The 17,753-nt window shown below is 46.4% G+C and overlaps 1 protein-coding gene and 1 long non-coding RNA gene across 3 annotated transcripts in view; one reads left to right on the forward strand and one right to left on the reverse strand.

Moving 5' to 3' along the window:
• elfn1b (extracellular leucine-rich repeat and fibronectin type III domain containing 1b) overlaps positions 1-17,753 on the reverse strand; it is a 47,175-nt gene that overhangs the window by 13,955 nt on the left and 15,467 nt on the right. The window lies entirely within an intron of this gene.
• On the forward strand, positions 6,525-14,921 carry LOC114785934 (uncharacterized). The gene is made up of 3 exons (XR_003749136.1): positions 6,525-6,628; positions 7,185-7,262; positions 14,306-14,921. It is a non-coding gene; the product is annotated as an uncharacterized LOC114785934 (long non-coding RNA).

The following is a 17,753-nucleotide window of genomic DNA, read 5'->3' on the forward strand; positions in this document are numbered from 1 at the left end:
CTGCTGCTGGAGAACCTTTTAATTCCAAACACAACTTAATCAGGGTGTAACACACGCGCCTGTGAACCAGAAGACCCAGGTTAAAACCCCACCATCATGTCCCTGAGCAAGACACTTAACCCTGAGTGTCTCCAGGGGGGGACTGTCCCTGTAACTACTGACTGTAAGTCGCTCTGGATAAGGGCATAAATGCCGTAAATGTTTAGACCACCTCCAGTCAGACCACACGTCCAAGACATCTTGGAGAAATCTTGTTTTGACCTTACAAATGTTAATTTCTCAAATATATTATGTTCCCTTTTTAAACCAATGACTATCTGATCGCTTTTTAACCAGCAGATGATTGATCTAAAGATGTCTAAGGACCTGAGACTAACACCTGGAAATCATTAATTATTGTTCTTGTTTCAGTCAGCTAAAAGTGGACGTAAATTCTATTATTACGTACTCATATACATCTAGACATCTATATCTATATCTAATAACCTTGATAAGAAACGTTTTTTGCTGAACTCTGTGTGTCGGTCATGTGATCCTACTTTGGTTGTCGCGCTAATTTGGCACAGTGGTAATTAGATGATGCGGTACTGTCACTCGAGGATGTTCTCACACGATGCTACTTTAGCGCATGTGCTAGCCCAGCCAGGTTTGTTTTCTTTGCTAGTTTTAAATGATGCTACTTTAGCGCATGTGCTAGTCTGGCCTGGTTTGTTTTCTTTGCTAGTCTTAAATTATGCTACTTTAGCGCATGTGCTAGTCAAGCCTGGTTTGTTTTCTCTGCTAGTTTCACATGGTGCTACTGTGATTTAGCGTGTGTGCTAGTCCAGCCTGGTTTGTTTTCTCTGCTAATTTGAAGTGATGCTACTTTGATTTTGCACATGTGCTAGTCTGGCCTGGTTTGTTTTCTCTGCTAGTTTCACACGATGCTACTGTGATTTAGCACGTGTGCTAGTCTGGTCAGGTTTATTTTCTCTGCTAGTTTCACATGCTGCTACTTTGATTTAGTGTGTGTGCCAGTCTGGTCTGGTTTGTTTTCTCTGCTAATTTGAAGCAATGCTACTTTGAATTAGCACGTGTGCTAGTCTGGCCTGGTTTGTTTTCTCTGCTAGTTTCACATGATGCTACTTTGATTTAGCACACGTGCTAGTCCAGCCTGGTTTGTTTTCTTTGCTAGTTTCACACGGTGATACTGTGATTTATTGCGTGTGCTAGTCCAGCCTGGTTAGTTTTCTCTGCTAGTTTCACACAGTGCTACTATGATTTAGCGCATGTGCTAGTCCGGCCTGGTTTGTTTTTTCTGCTAGTTTCACGCGGTGCTACTGTGATTTAGCGTATGTGCTAGTCTGGCCTGTTTTTTTCTTTGCTAGTTTCACGCGGTGCTACTGTGATTTAGCGTGTGTGCTAGTCCGGCCTGGTTTCGTTGCTCTGCTAGCTTCACGTGGTGCTACTGTAATTTAGCATATGTGCTAGTCTGGCCTGGTTTGTTTTCTTTGCTAGTTTCAAACGATGCTACTTTAGCACATGTGCTTGTTCAGCCTAGTTTGTTTTCTCTGCTAATTTCACACAGTGCTACTGTGATTTAGTGCGTGTGCTAGTTCAGCCTGGTTTGTTTTCTCTGCTAATATGAAACGATGCTACTTTGGTTTAGTTTGTGTACTAGTCTGGCCTTGTTTGTTTTCTCTGCTAGTATCACACAGTGCTACTGTGATTTAGCGCGTGTGCTAGTCCGGCCTGGTTTGTTTGCTCTGCTAATTTGAAGTGATGCTACTTTAATTTAGCACATGTGCTAGTCTGGCCTGGTTTGTTTTCTCTGCTAGTTTCACACTGTCCTACTGTGATTTAGCGCGTGTGCTAGTCTGGTCTGGTTTGTTTTCTCTGCTAGCTTCATGTGGTGCTACTGTGATTTAGCGTATGTGCTAGTCTGGCCTGGTTTGTTTTCTTTACTAGTTTCAAATGATGTTACTTTAGCACATGTGCTAGTCCAGCCTGGTTTGTTTTCTCTGCTAGTTGCACACTGTCCTACTGTGATTTAGCGCAGGTGCTATTTAATTTTAATTTGTTTTCTCTGCTAGTTTCACACGGTGCTACTGTGATTTAGCGGGTTTGGTAGTCTGGCCTGGTTTGTTTTCTCTGCTACTCTCACATGGTGCTACTGTGATTTAGCGGGTGTGCTAGTGTGGCCTGGTTTGTTTTCTCTGCTAATTTGAAACAATGCTACTTTGGTTTAGCGTACGTGCTAGTCTGGCCTGTTTTGTTTTCTTTACTAGTTTCAAATGATGTTACTTTAGCACATGTGCTAGTCCAGCCTGGTTTGTTTTCTCTGCTAGTTGCACACTGTCCTACTGTGATTTAGCGCAGGTGCTATTTAATTTTAATTTGTTTTCTCTGCTAGTTTCACACGGTGCTACTGTGATTTAGCGGGTTTGGTAGTCTGGCCTGGTTTGTTTTCTCTGCTACTCTCACATGGTGCTACTGTGATTTAGCGGGTATGCTAGTGTGGCCTGGTTTGTTTTCTCTGCTAATTTGAAACAATGCTACTTTGGTTTAGCGTACGTGCTAGTCTGGCCTGTTTTTTTCTTTGCTAGTTTCACGCGGTGCTAGTGTGATTTAGCGTATGTGCTAGTCCTACCTGGTTTGTTTTCTCTGCTAGCTTCATGTGGTGCTACTGTGATTTAGCGTATGTGCTAGTCTGGCCTGGTGTGTTTTCTTTACTAGTTTCAAATGATGCTACTTTAGCACATGTTCTAGTCCAGCCTGGTTCGTTTTCTCTGCTAGTTTGAAACGATGCTACTTTGGTTTAGCGTATGTGCTAGTCTGGCCTCGTTTGTTTTCTCTGCTAGTTTCACACTGTCCTACTGTGATTTAGCGTGTGTGCTATTTCATTTTGGTTTGTTTTCTCTGCTAGGTTCACACAGTGCTACTTTGATTTAGCGGGTGTGCTAGTGTGGCCTGGTTTTTCTCTGCTAATTTGAAACGATGCTACTTTGGTTTAGCGTATGTGCTAGTCTGGCCTGGTTTGTTTTCTTTACTAGTTTCAAATGATGCTACTTTAGCACATGTGCTAGTCCAGCCTGGTTTGTTTTCTCTGCTAATTTGAAACGATGCTACTTTGGTTTAGCGTATGTGCTAGTCTGGCCTGTTTTTTTTTTCTTTGCTAGTTTCACGCGGTGCTACTGTGATTTAGCGTGTGTGCTAGTCAGTCTGAAGCCACACTAATTACGTATTGCTCCCATGCCATGCTGGTAACACACATTTAAAAGCCCTTCAAATACTGAGCGAAGCAGAGGGAAGTGCGGCTCTCAGCCGTTACGTCCCCTGCCTGCACTTTGATGAGCTTTTATGTGTTCGTGTGTCTTTGGCAGGTTTCATGAGGGGCCAAGCAAAGTGGGACGTGCCGCGTCTCACATAGGGCTGGTTTAGGAATCACTCCAGCCAGAATGGACATATGCGAGGCGAGAAACGCATATGAAATCATAATCCCTGCAACCTCAAGACAGACGGCATTTAATAAATAGAGTAGACGCTGGTGGCAGCTGCACCAAGTGGAGTGGTGATTTATTCGTGTTTTGGGGGCGGAGCCACGGACAGTAACCTGCATGAGAATTTACCTACGAAGGCTGTCAGCAGGATCTAAGCGGGATTTTTTGCTTCCCTTTTTTTTTATTTTACACCTCTGTGACCCACTTACACCTGATGCACACACACACACACACACACACACTCAGCACTACAGTCGTACAGTGAGGAAATGAAACTGCCGACAACCTTGAGAGGCTCTGGGTATGGCCAAAGAAAGGTCGAGGCGGATTAGCTGTGAGTCCCCCGCAAGGACGGTTTGCAGGGTGTGACTGGTTTAGACGGGTGTGTGTCTGCTGTGTGTTTGTGTTTTTTTGTGATTTGACTGCTTGAATGACATGAGTCTCCTGTGTGGCGTCTCTGTGTTCATATGTTAAAATGCACTTGTTCCTTATAACTCACCGTGTGTGTGTGTGTGTTCAGTCATACATGCACAAACAGGTAGGTAGATGGTCAGGCTCTTATTTACTTAGATGTGTTTATCCAGTCTACTCACACACACATACACACACCCTTAATAAGGTGTGTACACTAATGATGAATTGGTGTCTGTATTTCTTGAGATGTTTGTGTGTGTGTGTGTGTGTGTGAGCATGGGCTCCCCACAGTGAGTGAATAACAGAAAATTACCATTTTAATAGGTAAGCTGCCCACCTACACACACACCCGGGAGATTTATCACTCTCAGCAAACTGGTGCCACACTTACAATACAGCAAATAACACACACACACACACACACACTGACAGAGAGAGAGTTGTGATGTCAGTGAGCGATGTAATATCTTCTTACCTGCTTCCCTCGAGGGTTTTTTCAGATTCACATCGTCTCACATCACACACACACACTGGCTATGTGTGGTCGGGCGTCGCCCTGCTGTGGTGTCAGGTCACGCTGCCACATGCATGGAATGGGGACAGGGCATTGTGGGATGCAGCAGTGTTTCATGTAGCATCAGGAGGAACCACCACCTCCGACTGTGAGACCCACTGGCCTGAATCGGGCCTGGATCCTCAGTACCTCAGGTACACTAAGTTCTGCAAGGTTCTCACATTCTAGAAAACTCACAGACACTCACACCATGCTGAGAAAGAAAACAACCTTCTGAGATATGACCAAATGGAGTTCATAAAGCACTGCAGACCTATAAAAGTGCAGAACTACATCACACTTGACTGGAGATCATGGACCAGATGTGTTGGGGCAGTGGTGTCCTAGCGGTTAAGGAAGCGGCCCCGTAATCAGAAGGTTGCCGGTTCGAATCCCGATCCACCAAGGTGCCACTGAGGTCCCCTTGATGAAAGTCCTGTCCCCACACACTGCTCCCCGGGCTCCTGTCATGGTGCCCACTGCTCACTCAGGGTGATGGTTAAATACAGAGGACACGTTTCGCATGCATGTGTGCTGCAGTGTTCTCTCTCATTATATGTGGAATGGTTCTAATGAACTTTAATAAATGTTCTTCATGTGTCCAGGGGCCCGAGGTCATTCTACAAGTCATTTAGCCCCTTCAGTTCATCCAAAGTGATCAATCAGTGTCTTCAACCAGAATGAATGTGGTGAGAGGAAGTCAATGGTGTCTTCAGCTTCAGCTCATTACTAACGATGATGAGGAACCATCGCGTTCCTCCAAATAGAGGAGCTAATGATGTTCCTGGAAACACCTGGGTTTTTTACACCTTGTTCTACTGGTTTGTGTTCCTCAGTGTTCCTCACTGCTTCACCAGGATCAGAAGAGCTTTATTTCTGTATTTATTGTAAACATGTAGATAATGCAGAAGAACCTTACCATTCTACATTTTTCAATGGGTTTAAACCCTTCTCTATGTCCTTGGAAGTAACTTGTTACCATCATTCCATGTTTATTAGCAATAAGGAGTGTTAATATAATTTTTTTTTAATTCTCCCGAAATGATATCCCTTCATCATTAACTCATCATAATTTCCTGTACAAAAACTGTCGCTGAAATGAGCTTCTAATTCATTACTTTATTAACCTATAAAACTGATCCTTCAAACCACTGAGGCTGTTCTCCACCTCCTCCCATTGTTCCCTTCTGAGGAGCAGAATGCGAGAAGAGCAGCGTGATGGCGAGAAGGAGACAGGTGGAGGGGAATGAGGGGTGGAGGAGTGGAAGGGAGAGCCGTCCTGCTCCCCATCTGTTGCTGACCTTCACCTAGTTGCATCTCCAGATCCAAGAAGACCAGCAGGTGCAGTTGTGTCTGTCTGCCTCAGAGAGTGTGTTTTCTTCTCATCTCACCACTGTGACAGTGACCTTCATGCAGGTCGTACAGGTGTGTAATTATATCAAATCTTGGTACTAGTAGAAGCACCAAGTTGATAAAATCGGCGTCGGAGGTGCTGCAGATTCTGACTTGTCGCCAGTGTTGCTACTGCAGGATCACAACTTAATTAAATTCTGCCCGATTAATGCCAGAAGAAATGTAATGTAGACGAATGTAACGTAATCCAAAAAAAAAAAATACTGATTATGATGCAAGGGTTCCCAGCAGAACATTCACCAGAACATCACACATCCACATGATTCATAAGACAAGGACCGTTCTGGTCATTGTAGGAGGTTTTGTTGGTGGCCACGGGTCAGCACGGTCACCCTCACCAGTCTGCAGCTCCCAGACACACCCTCCTGGTTCAGCATGAACTTCTCCACTGGACCGAGATGCAGTAGCTCTTCTGTTTCACCGCCACCTAGCCGCTCTGGTCAATTCGTGCATGTACCAGTCGAAACAAGTCTTCCTAATGTAATGGCTGGTCGTGTTAGACTGTGAGAAGTGTCAAATATCAACGCCTCCACGTCCGGTGATTATTACTGTAAATGCAAATTCTGGTGAGATGGCCGTATTCTGTTTTCTTCACACATTTTTAGATGTTTACAGTCCAAATGAAGTCTTTTAAGTGTGTGTGTTTGTTTGCTCTATTTAATCCAGATGAGGGCGCGTGGGTGGAAGCACTGAGGGAGTTCATCCTAGGGTTGCTGTCTATGAAACAGAAGGAGAATCAGGAAGAAATGATCCACATGGAGATCAGCAGGTGTGTATGAGTGTGTGTGTGCGTGTGTGTGATCTTTTTGGTCACACTGAGGACCGAACCAGGAACATTTTGGGAACATTTTGGATCTACACTGGAGACATGAAGTCCATCTTCCATCTGGACATTAGCTGCTCAGCACCTTTGCTGAGTCTTGGTTCCTTTCTATTCTTGTTCAGGGAGGTGTTCCTTCTAATGTTGCCTCACCGGACCAGAAAACCGATGTTATAGACTGATAATTGCATGTGAGCAATAGAGAGAGAGACAAAGTGAAGTGATTGTCACATGTGATACACAGCAGCACAGCACACGGTGCACACAGTGAAATTTGTCCTCTGCATTTAACCCATCACCCTGTGTGAGCAGTGGGCAGCCATGACAGGCGCCCGGGGAGCAGTGTGTGGGGACGGTGCTTTGCTCAGTGGCACCTCAGTGGTACCTTGGCGGATCGGAATTCGAACCGGCAACCTTCTGTTTACGGGGCCGCTTCCTTAACCGCTAGGCCACCACTGTCCCGGTAGAGAGCATAGAAACCTGATGGTAGATCTGATATGTACAGGTTATGACGGAATCCTGCTGATGGTCACTTCCTGCCTCAGGTCCTCACAGCGCGTTCTGAGTAAAGTTCTGGCTGAAGGTATGTTTCTCGGCTAGAGCACATCAGGGGGTTCCTGACCAGTAGCCTCCTATACACTCATCATTCATTCACACTGCAGCACGTGTGTGTGTGTGTTTTGTATTTGTGCAATAAACAAGGTGGATTCCCTATAGGAAATATGAGCACACACACTCAGTTATTGCAAACACAGCTCCCAACTAGAGCAAAATCACCATCTCATTAATTATTCAGAATGATTATGCAAAAATAAATTCTCTATCACTCATCAACTTTATGCCATCTGGTCATTAGATTGATCTGCTTGAACACACACACACACACACACACACACACACACACACACACATTCATACATACCCTGTACCCTTGTAACCCACCTGACATACACATACACACACAGAGAACATAATCAATCCTGGAGGGCTGCTTTTCGGCGCAGCCGCATCCGTTCAATTTCTACACACATACATGTTTAGAGCGATCTCACTGCTGGATTAATCAATAGGAAATATGCACACACACACCAACACTACAGCAGGGGCTGATCAATACACTGCATTTGTTCAATTAAACTTGCTGTGCTGTGCAGATGAATTAAGTTGTTCGATATTGATGTTGTTCGTTCACCCCAAACACAACACCAACACACACACACACACACACACTTGCACCACCCGATGACTGCGGCTGACCACTCTGGTCCAGGAAGACTGGTTTATTACCCAGCATGCAGTTCTGAAGTCCATCTTCAAACCAAATGTAAACAGATCAATCACATTCTCCGTTAGGAGAGAGTAAATGTGTAAAAAACGATGCATGTATTCAGAAACCAGGCTCGGGGGTCATGGGTCAAGGGTCATCAGGGTCGTCCTGTGATGACCCCAGTCTCCGGCGGAGGTTCAGTGGAGATTCTGGATGAGAGTAATTAACCAAGAGATGGAGAACATAAAATATCATCAACACACACACAGACAGTCAGGACACCTGTTCACCTGCCTGTACACCTGTCCATCTGGTCCACACACTCGAGTCCATCTGCTGTCCTCATCCACTTCTTGTGGGTCGGAGGTCAGGAGTGACACTTGTTAATTAACTGTCACAGATATGATCGTGGGCGGCACGGACAGAAACCGCACTACTCAGGACACAGGACAGCAGACGGTCCAGAGTCCCCGCCGGGGAACCATGTCCCGCTCTGTTTCCCTGCAGCTCAGCACACACTAACAAACCAGAATGGGGGCAAAGGTCACATGGTCCTCAGACTGGCGGGCGTGGCAGAGCTTCAGAGATCAAATCATATAATAATGTCTGTATGTAGACCAATCACTGTCCACAGAGAACCTGATCAGAAAGTGGTCCAACCTGGGGGCTGAGGAACACAGCTAAACAAGTAAACAAGCAAAAACCCACCTTGGAACGTAATGTTGTATCAATCCATCATCGTGTCACCAACTTCCTGGTTAAAATTCTGATCACGTCCTAAGCCTTTTGTAAGGAAAATGTCCAATTTCCTGGGTTCTGCTAGAAGTTGAAATCTCCAGTAGCTAAATAACTGTAGTTTCATTTAGTGGTTTGATGCAACCATGTCAATCCAGGAATTATGGTCCAGATTATGAAAAGACAAGAGCCTTAAACATGGAATTTCTGGTCGGTGATTCTGAATGACCTGCTCAACATCTTATCACCATGACTTCAGAAGCACCTGGGTCTCCTCTCCATCTGCTTCTGTGAAATATGGTTGAAGACATCTTTCCATTAGCTACATTTGAGGGTTAATGCAGGCCTAGTGAATCAGGAATCATGAATCATGAATCTCCTGCAGCCTCAGCAAATCCTGACAACTCGGCACACATGCATTTATACAAAAATGAAGACACAGAGTTCTGATGAGGGCTGACAGTGACAAGTGACAAAAGATCTGCTTATGCCATTGGACAATGTCTGCATTTCAATGCTCATCTTGCTGCATCCGATTCTGCTGAACAGGTTAGAACCTCTTGTGGGAATCAGACGCTGTGGTTTAATTCATATCGAGCTGGTTGATACACGCTCACAAGACTCCAGGCTCCTGCTGGTACAGAGAATGAACAGGTTCTCAGCAGGTGGACGAGCTTCTGCTACAGAGCAGAACAGCTTTCCTGCTAATGTTCGGAACTCAGATACGGTGTCAATATTCAAGTCCAGGCACATCTTTTTATGAAGCATTCCATAACAGTTAAAACTCACAAATACTATGACGTTCATCTCACCTAGGCTGTACTAGATAGTCCACCGGATAGTCCACACAGACATCTACCACCCACCCAAGTCTAATGTGTTTCTCTAGTGGCTCTACATCCTGGTTCCTGGCATGGAGCTGCTGACAAGATGACCCAGCATGAAATGAACCGGAGGGTCACCACAGCCACCAACACCGTAACAACTAAAGCGTCAGGGATCTTCATATGGACCAGTGACATCATAACGGACACGTAGTGTTGACCATGACACTCTGCACTGTCCAGCACCTCCAAACATGGACAGATCCTTTCTTTGGTTCACCATGTTGGACTATTTATTACCATTCCTGCTCTGATACCTACTGGACACTTGCTCCAGGTTTCTTCCGTATGGGGTGTGTCAACATATTTTTCTGCTCTGTATATATGAGGGTGGTGAACATCGGTGAGCTGATGATGGTGTTTACTGGTGAACCCGAGCTCAGGCTCTTCCACCAGTCCACGATGCTAATTAATAAACTAATTAGTCCTGGCCGGCTCTTTCCGGATAAGACTGGATACCCCTGGATCCGCATCATTAACATAAATCTCCATAAATTATCATTTAATTCAGGCAGGGCTGCTCCTATCAGGTTCTCGCAGCGCTGTAATTATGGTTTCGTAACAGAGTTCGAATAATGTTGTGAGCTGCAATTACAGCACCGCTCGTTCCCTAAAAAGATTCCTCAAGTCAAGGAAGATCAGAACAACGTTCCCGCAGTTCCCACACTGTTGGACTGTTGTTAGAACATCAGAAGCGGCTGAAACTATTACGCAGCTGCCGAACCGCTTCTGGAAGGTGGGACCTGTGGTGCCGAGGTGGCCATCGTCATGACAACAACGGTGAAACAGCGGCGAAGCTCCGTTCTCTAGTTCTCTATGCACCCAGAGCAGATCCAGATCCTAACTTGGTTGGTAAAAATAGATAAAAAGTCCCGACGGGCAGGAGTGAGGGGTGTGCAGGACCCGTGGATCTACCAGGGAGCAGATGATGATAAACACACACACACATTCTGTCTTACACACTTCTTCTTCCTTCTTCTATGCACGATGTGCACACACACACACACACACACACATACACACTTCCCGTCAGAAAATCTGATGAGCCAATCACAACCCAGATTTGATCAGCCTGTGATCTGTTGATCTTTTGCCTACATCTGTTCTGAAGTGTGTGTGTGTGTGTGTGTGTGTGTGTGTGTGTGAGAGAGAGAGATGACCGTGGAAGGATCTGTCATGTGATTGGCGGAGTGAATTAAAGAGAATCGCCCTTCACACTCAGAGTCGCGGTGTGGGGGAGGAGCCACAGGCCACGTCTCATCTCCAGATGTTCCATTTTTACTCGTTAACCTGCATCTATGGTTTCTACTGCTGCTGCGTCCTTCATGGAGATAATACACACACACACACACACAAACCAAACAGAACTCCTGTGGTGTGTCGCTCCCTTTACATGGCTCCTGGGCGACAGAATGGGAACGTCGAGAGCCGCTGCTGTTCTCGGGGACAAGATTCTAGAACATCAGGGTTCCAGTGTGCGCAATTCCCAAACGGCCCACAACAACCCACACACACAGAGAGAGAGAGAGAGAGAGAGAGAGAAAACCCCAAAGGTGTGTTTAATGCCTGCCTCACCGTACACCTGAGTCCCTCTTGCGGCTCATTAATGAATAAATGAGAGGGAGAGGATTAATTATTCACCCGTTAACGGCCCTTTAATGACTCCATTACAGCCACTGTACATCCCCCGCAGTGCGACTAGAACATGTGATGAGGGCTGAGATCACAGACAAGATCACAGAAGCTGGTCCAGACGCTGACCGCTGGAGATAACACACACACACACACACACACACTGCATGGGTAAAGGAGATAAACCAGGGTACATGATGAAAAACACTTTCACGTGCAGCATAATGGGTTCTGGCCCATAGAAAGACGTGAAGGAACCAGCTTCCAGATCTATGGGTTCTGGTCTATAGAAAGACGTGAAGGAACCATGGTCTTCTAAAGACTCATCATCTAACAGCGGACCCACTTCCAGCAATGTGGGTTCCGGCCTATAGAAAGACGTGAAGGAACCATGGTCTTCTAAAGACTCATCATCTAACACCGGACCCACTTCCAGCAATGTGGGTTCCGGCCTATAGAAAGACGTGAAGGAACCATGGTCTTCTAAAGACTCGCCACAGAACAGCAGATTAATGAAGAGCTGGTTGGTGCTTCACTGCTTCTACAGGCTGTATTTACATCTCCAGGCTCTGGTCTAATGAGTTGCCGCTGCCCTCCTTTCTCGACTCTTTGTTTCTTCTGCACTCGGTTGTCTTAAAAAACCAGGAAGAAACACAAAAATAAAGATCAAAGCGTTTAAGGCCCAATTATCAGCGCTGAGAACCAGATTAGGGCTGAAGAGAGCGGCGGGGCGGGCGGGGCTCCATTAAACCGGAGAAGAGAAGAGGAGCAGGAATCTTCGCCCGGGAGGGAATCTGCGCCGCTGATCCTCAACTTCAAAGAGGCTTTTCGGCGGCGCACAGACACCGTCAGATGGACGTGGTTAATTAACGCCACGCAGGCGGGATGTGACACGCATTCACGTTAAGCCGGCTCCGCCCGGTCACCTGACCAGCTGACCAACGCCGTGGATGCATCCGAGATCAGGAGGCTGATTTGGAGGGCCAAGGGGAATTCTACTGCTGCTCTCTGCAGGCTCCGCCCCTTTCGGCCCGGTCCGTAGGGACAGCGCGTGTCATCAGCGTTTTAGGTTCTGGACAACTTCCTGGGAAAAGACTTTTGTGGACAAGCAGGGCTGTGCACCTTCGTCTCCTCGCTTTAACGCCACACTGTGTGCTGAGTTACTGTGAACCTGTCACGACCATGGTGGCATGGCGAAGCAGGTGAACGGACATGAAGACGAGATGACGAGGAAGAAGGACGCATTGGCACGACGTCGAGAAACCGGGGTTTAATGGGTGAAGAACTGGACAGGGGACACATCTGGCAACATGGTGAACATGTAACACAACAAAGACCCAACGGAGAACAGACACAAACAGGGCGGCTTTATACATTAGACACAGGTGAACACAATCAGGGAACATTACACAGGACTAACGTGAAACTCCGGTCCGGAGTAACCCCTTCCGGACCGGATCACGACAGAACCTGTGGAACATTGTGTTGACCCAGCAGCATTTACTGTGGAGTGGAGGCGGTTCCATGAATTTATTCTCTGACTTGATCTTTGGAACGTTGCTGTGAGACATGAAGACAGAACATGAGTAGAACTCTGCAGCTCTGCATGAGAGAACTTGGTTTCCCTCGTAACCCCATGAGAACGTTTCATTTATTGATCAGGGTTTTCAATGCTTTGCCGAGGTCACAGCTGTCGGCATCGCACTCGAAACAAATTAATAACGCTGACCCCTGACCCCTGTGCACCACAGAGGAGCTCTTCACGCCCCCCTCCAGAGCGGCGCCGAACCAATCAATCCTTCAGGCGGCCATTAGCAGCCGGGAACAAGACGCCGGAGTCGAGGTTCTGGCTCCGCACATCTCCAGGGGCGATGCTCATCAGCGCTGCCGATAATGACGCTAATTACAGGAAGCTCCTTCACTTCCCACAACGCCTTCATCATCCTACACGCATCTCCAGAGCGGTTCCTCCACCACGGAGCCTGTACACACACCGATACCGGCCATCAGCAGCACGCGAGGAAACGTATCTGATACGGCGCAGCTGGCGGCAGAGCCGGAATCTCGTCCGGAATCTCGTCCGGCCCGGCGAGGAGCATGCAAAGTGTGGTCTGAGCTCCGATCTGCCTCACCTCCAGCTGTGCGTAGAGTTCAGACGGAACTTTCTCCACACTCACATGTTCAATTACACTTTCCTGGGACTCACAATCGGGGTCCAGAACTGGCAACGTTCCCCTGGGACACGCCCATGTTGACCTGGTCTCGCTGCACATACCGACATTACAGTTTTTTCTGATGGCTTAAACCCTAACTGTGATTCTTATAGCACAATTGCTAAAACTATTAATACTTATAGCAAAACCACTCACTGAGTTTGCAAAACTAAAAGCACAAACACTGCTTTGCACTCAGTTTGCAATTTTGTAACACACACTTTGCAAAACTGTAGGCACAATTCACTGCACAACACTCTTTTTGCAGAACTTTAAACACAACTCACTGCTTACACTCAATTACCAAATTTCCAATACACTCCTAGCAAAATTATACACACGTATGGCTATCATTAACACTATTTTGCCAACTGTCTGGCACACTTTCACATGTGAAAACTGTTTTAGAAAATTAGTTCACTTTGCAATCAGCCTAAGCACTTTAAATAAGCCACAGGTAAGCTGTCTATGTGGAGTACAATGGAAGGAGCAGGAAGAGTGAGAATCAGAGGAGGCCGAGAATTCCTAGACGTCCAGATGTTGGGGGAAGAGGACGAATGTTCACTCCAGAGCAAGAGACCCATATAGTGAACATGGTGATTGCCAATAATGCAATAAAACTGCACGAATACAGCAGCGCATAATTGATAATGACACCATCTTTCAAAATATACACAGTGCAAGCATTTCTGCACTAAGTCGTGTACTTGCGTGCCACAGAATAAAAATGAAGCAAATTTACAGAGTTCCTTTCGAGAGAAACACAGAACGTGTAAAGCAACTGTGATATGACTATGTGCAGGTAAGCTATAGTGTCATTGGTTCTGAATTTGGAAGTGCATACTGTGGTGCTGTGCATGGGCCTGATGTGTTGCATTTGTTTTGTCTTGTCCAGAGAGTGATGGAACTAGAAGCAGATGCCATAGGACATGAGATACTTTTTGTAGATGAGGCCGGTTTTAACCTCAGTAAAACCAGGAGACGTGGCAGGAACATTATTGGACACCGTGCCATCATCAATGTCCCAGGACAACGAGGTGGTAACATAACCATGTGTGCAGCTATAAGCCAAAATGGTGTTGTTCACCATCATGCAACCATAGGCCCATACAACACTGCACACATTATGGCATTCCTGGACACCTTACATGACATGCTCACTGTTCAGAGACCAGAGCATACCCGATATGTCATCATATGGGACAATGTTAGTTTCCATAAGGCTGCTTTGGTCTGCAGCTGGTTTACAGACCCCCCATCCTTCATGGCACTCAAGCTCCCTCCATACTCTCCATTCTTAAATCCCATCGAGGAGTTCTTCTCTGCCTGGCGCTGGAAAGTGTACAACCGTCATCCTCATCAACAGGTAGCCCTTCTACAGGCAATGGAGGAGGCATGTGGAGATATTGACCAGGCATCATGTCAGGCCTGGATACGGCATTCAAGGGGATATTTTCTCCGGTGCCTTGGACTGGAGGATATCGCATGCGATGTGGACGAAATTTTGTGGCCGGACCCAGAAAGACGACATGATGTAGGCTGATTGTCCTTTTTTTTTTTTTTTCCTTTTTTTTGTGAAATTACCATTTTGTGTTCTGACTTTTTTTATGAGTGTGAATAAACACCAATACTTGAAGTTCGGATCCTTGTATGTTTACATGACACTATGACAAAAGTATGACCTCATATTGACATCTGTACACAGAGAAAGCAAAAACCAGATGTGTTTTGTATTCATACCATCAGTGTGCAGTTGGCGCGTTGTGTGCTTAGTAGATGATGGCTTGTGTGTACTGTTTGATACGAAAACACCATTTTTACGAAGGTGTGAAGAGTTAATCTAGCTGTGTTCGCTTTTGCAAGAGAACTACAATGTTTTGATAATTGGGTGAAAGGTTTTCTTATTTGTGTGTAGAGTTTTGCAAAAATAGCCAATAGTTACAAAAAATGTGCTTAAACAATCAGAAAAAACTGTAACACACAAATATGTTATATTCTCAAGTTGTCTACTCAGGATTACACACACACAGTGTTAATAATCATTCATTTTCATTATTATGAAGATGGTGTAATCTATCTATCTATCTATCTATCTATCTATCTATCTATCTATCTATCTATCTATCTATCTATCTATCTATCTATCTATCTATCTATCTATCTATCTATCTATGAATGATGTGGCTCATGTTGATTCTCTGTCTTCTAGATAAATTTGTCAGGACGTCTCTGGTGGGGTTTGGACAGGAACATGAACGATCTTGCAGGAAGTGAAGTGTATGTGTGTGTGTGTGTGTGTGTGTGTGTGTGTGTATATGTGTGTGTGTGTGTGCCCCTGGATGATGAGAGGCGTGTTGAGAGCCTCGCTCTTCATCCCGGCGTTTCACACTCTGCAGCGGTCAGACATCAGCAGACGTCCCTGCACCCCGGGGACAGGGACCCTGCTATAAAAATGCCAGTGGACGGCACAGGGTGCATTCTGGGACGGTCTGAGGTCAACTGTTCCTTTCCGGCCGCTTTCACCGCATCTCTTCACTTTATAAAGAGCGCAGAACGATGTCAGTCGTGACATTCCGGTTAGTCTTTAACAGCGTTCCCCAGCCCAGATCCTGATTCTGCTCCGGAGCCTCTTCACGGCCTCTGAGGAACAGGACCGCGACGTTCCACGCGGACGTTTGGAAAACGGAGGAAGAACCGTATGCAAATAAGGAAGGGGGCCACATCAAGGAAGCATCAGAGTAAGCAGAACGAGCGCGAGAGAGACGCTTCTGCTTACCGTCTGACTTTCTTCAAGGTTACCTCCACCACTCTCCTCCTCCAGGTTCTGCAGCGTGGACACATTTTATATCTCTCCTCTCTCTGTGGTCAGTTCAATTAAAGCACCGTCCCGATGGCGTGGGACGTGTGGTCCGGGGGACCTGATCAGCAAGGTCTTACTGAATTTACAAATCAGAATGTTCACAAATCTGCACCGACAATAACTCGTAGATTGAATTATTAATGGATTAAAGGAATTGGGCTGAGGTGGAGACGCTGAGACGAGCGGGTGGACTGGTGGACAGAATGAAGATGGGACAGTGGATATTAGATGAAAGGTAACTCCGTAATAATGTTCACGCCATCAAAGTGTCCAAGGTCTGTGTTCTGGAGAGAGACACACACACACGCACACGTCCCAGCGCGCCTTCTTTTGAGTTTGCTCAGTTTGTTTCTATGGCAACAATGGCCTTTTCATGAAGAGTAAAATAACGCCGCTGGGTGATGCTGAGTTTTTTCATTAAGCTGAGTGAGTGTGAGTGTGAGTGTGTGTGTGTGTGTACACCCATCTTTATTTGTCTATACGTGCAGATTTGTGCACGCGTGTGTATGTGTGTGTGTGTGTGTGTGTGTGTGTGTTATTTACTGCCCTTGCTGGGTGCCGCGTTCTCTATTTCAGCCTCTCTCTGGCGAAAGAATAATTATCCACCCCACCCACCCACCCACCCCACCTTCACGTTCTCCCACTCCCAGAGGAGCTCATTACTCCAATTGGCTTCAGGACCTTCTGCTGATCGCATCACACACACACAAACTATGTTCTACGCGTGTACCTGTGGTGTTGTGTATCCCCAGAGTGTGTGTGAGTGTGTGGGCGAAGGTTTATTTGATTGCTGAACTCTGGGATTATGACTCATTTATTGGCTTGTGGTCACAGACTAAGCTGGGCTCATATAATGGTCTGGCCGTGTGTGTGTGTGTGTGTGTGTGTGTGTGTGTGTGTGGTCGCATCATTTGCTCTGACTCGCTCTCTTGTGTATGGTGAGCCGGATGGACAAACAGAGTTTTTCACTGTCCTCTGGCATTACTGCAGTGACTTTGAGTGTCTCACACACACACACACACACACACACACACACACACACACACTGAGCAGTAAATCAGCCTGATGAACTGCACGTTGAGTGAATTAGAGGCGTGCGCGGTGATCCTGTAGCAGGTCCGGTTCAGCGTGTTTGAGGAGATGTTCCAGACGAAACGGAACGCCCCCACGCCGCGCTGATCTGGAACATCTCACAGCTTCACGCGTAGACTTATTACACCGAGAAGTTATAATACGCACACCGCTCACGTCCAGGCGGCAGCATTTCGGGGTCACAGCGGGGTAAACGCCGCAGGTGCGTGACAAGGGCAGCACATACGAACGCGGCCGTGACATTAATAAGGACGACAAGAAGCCAACACACCCCAGGAATAAAAGTCTCGGCGAGGTGTGGACCCAGCACACGTGGGGGGGGGCGAGTGGTTCACGTGGACATTACACTGTACAGGGAAGATGGAGGACAGGTTTAAAAAGGAAGACTTAT

The sequence above is a fragment of the Denticeps clupeoides genome, chromosome 3 (assembly GCF_900700375.1).
Source record: "Denticeps clupeoides chromosome 3, fDenClu1.1, whole genome shotgun sequence".
In the NCBI taxonomy this organism is placed as follows: Eukaryota; Metazoa; Chordata; class Actinopteri; order Clupeiformes; family Denticipitidae; genus Denticeps; species Denticeps clupeoides.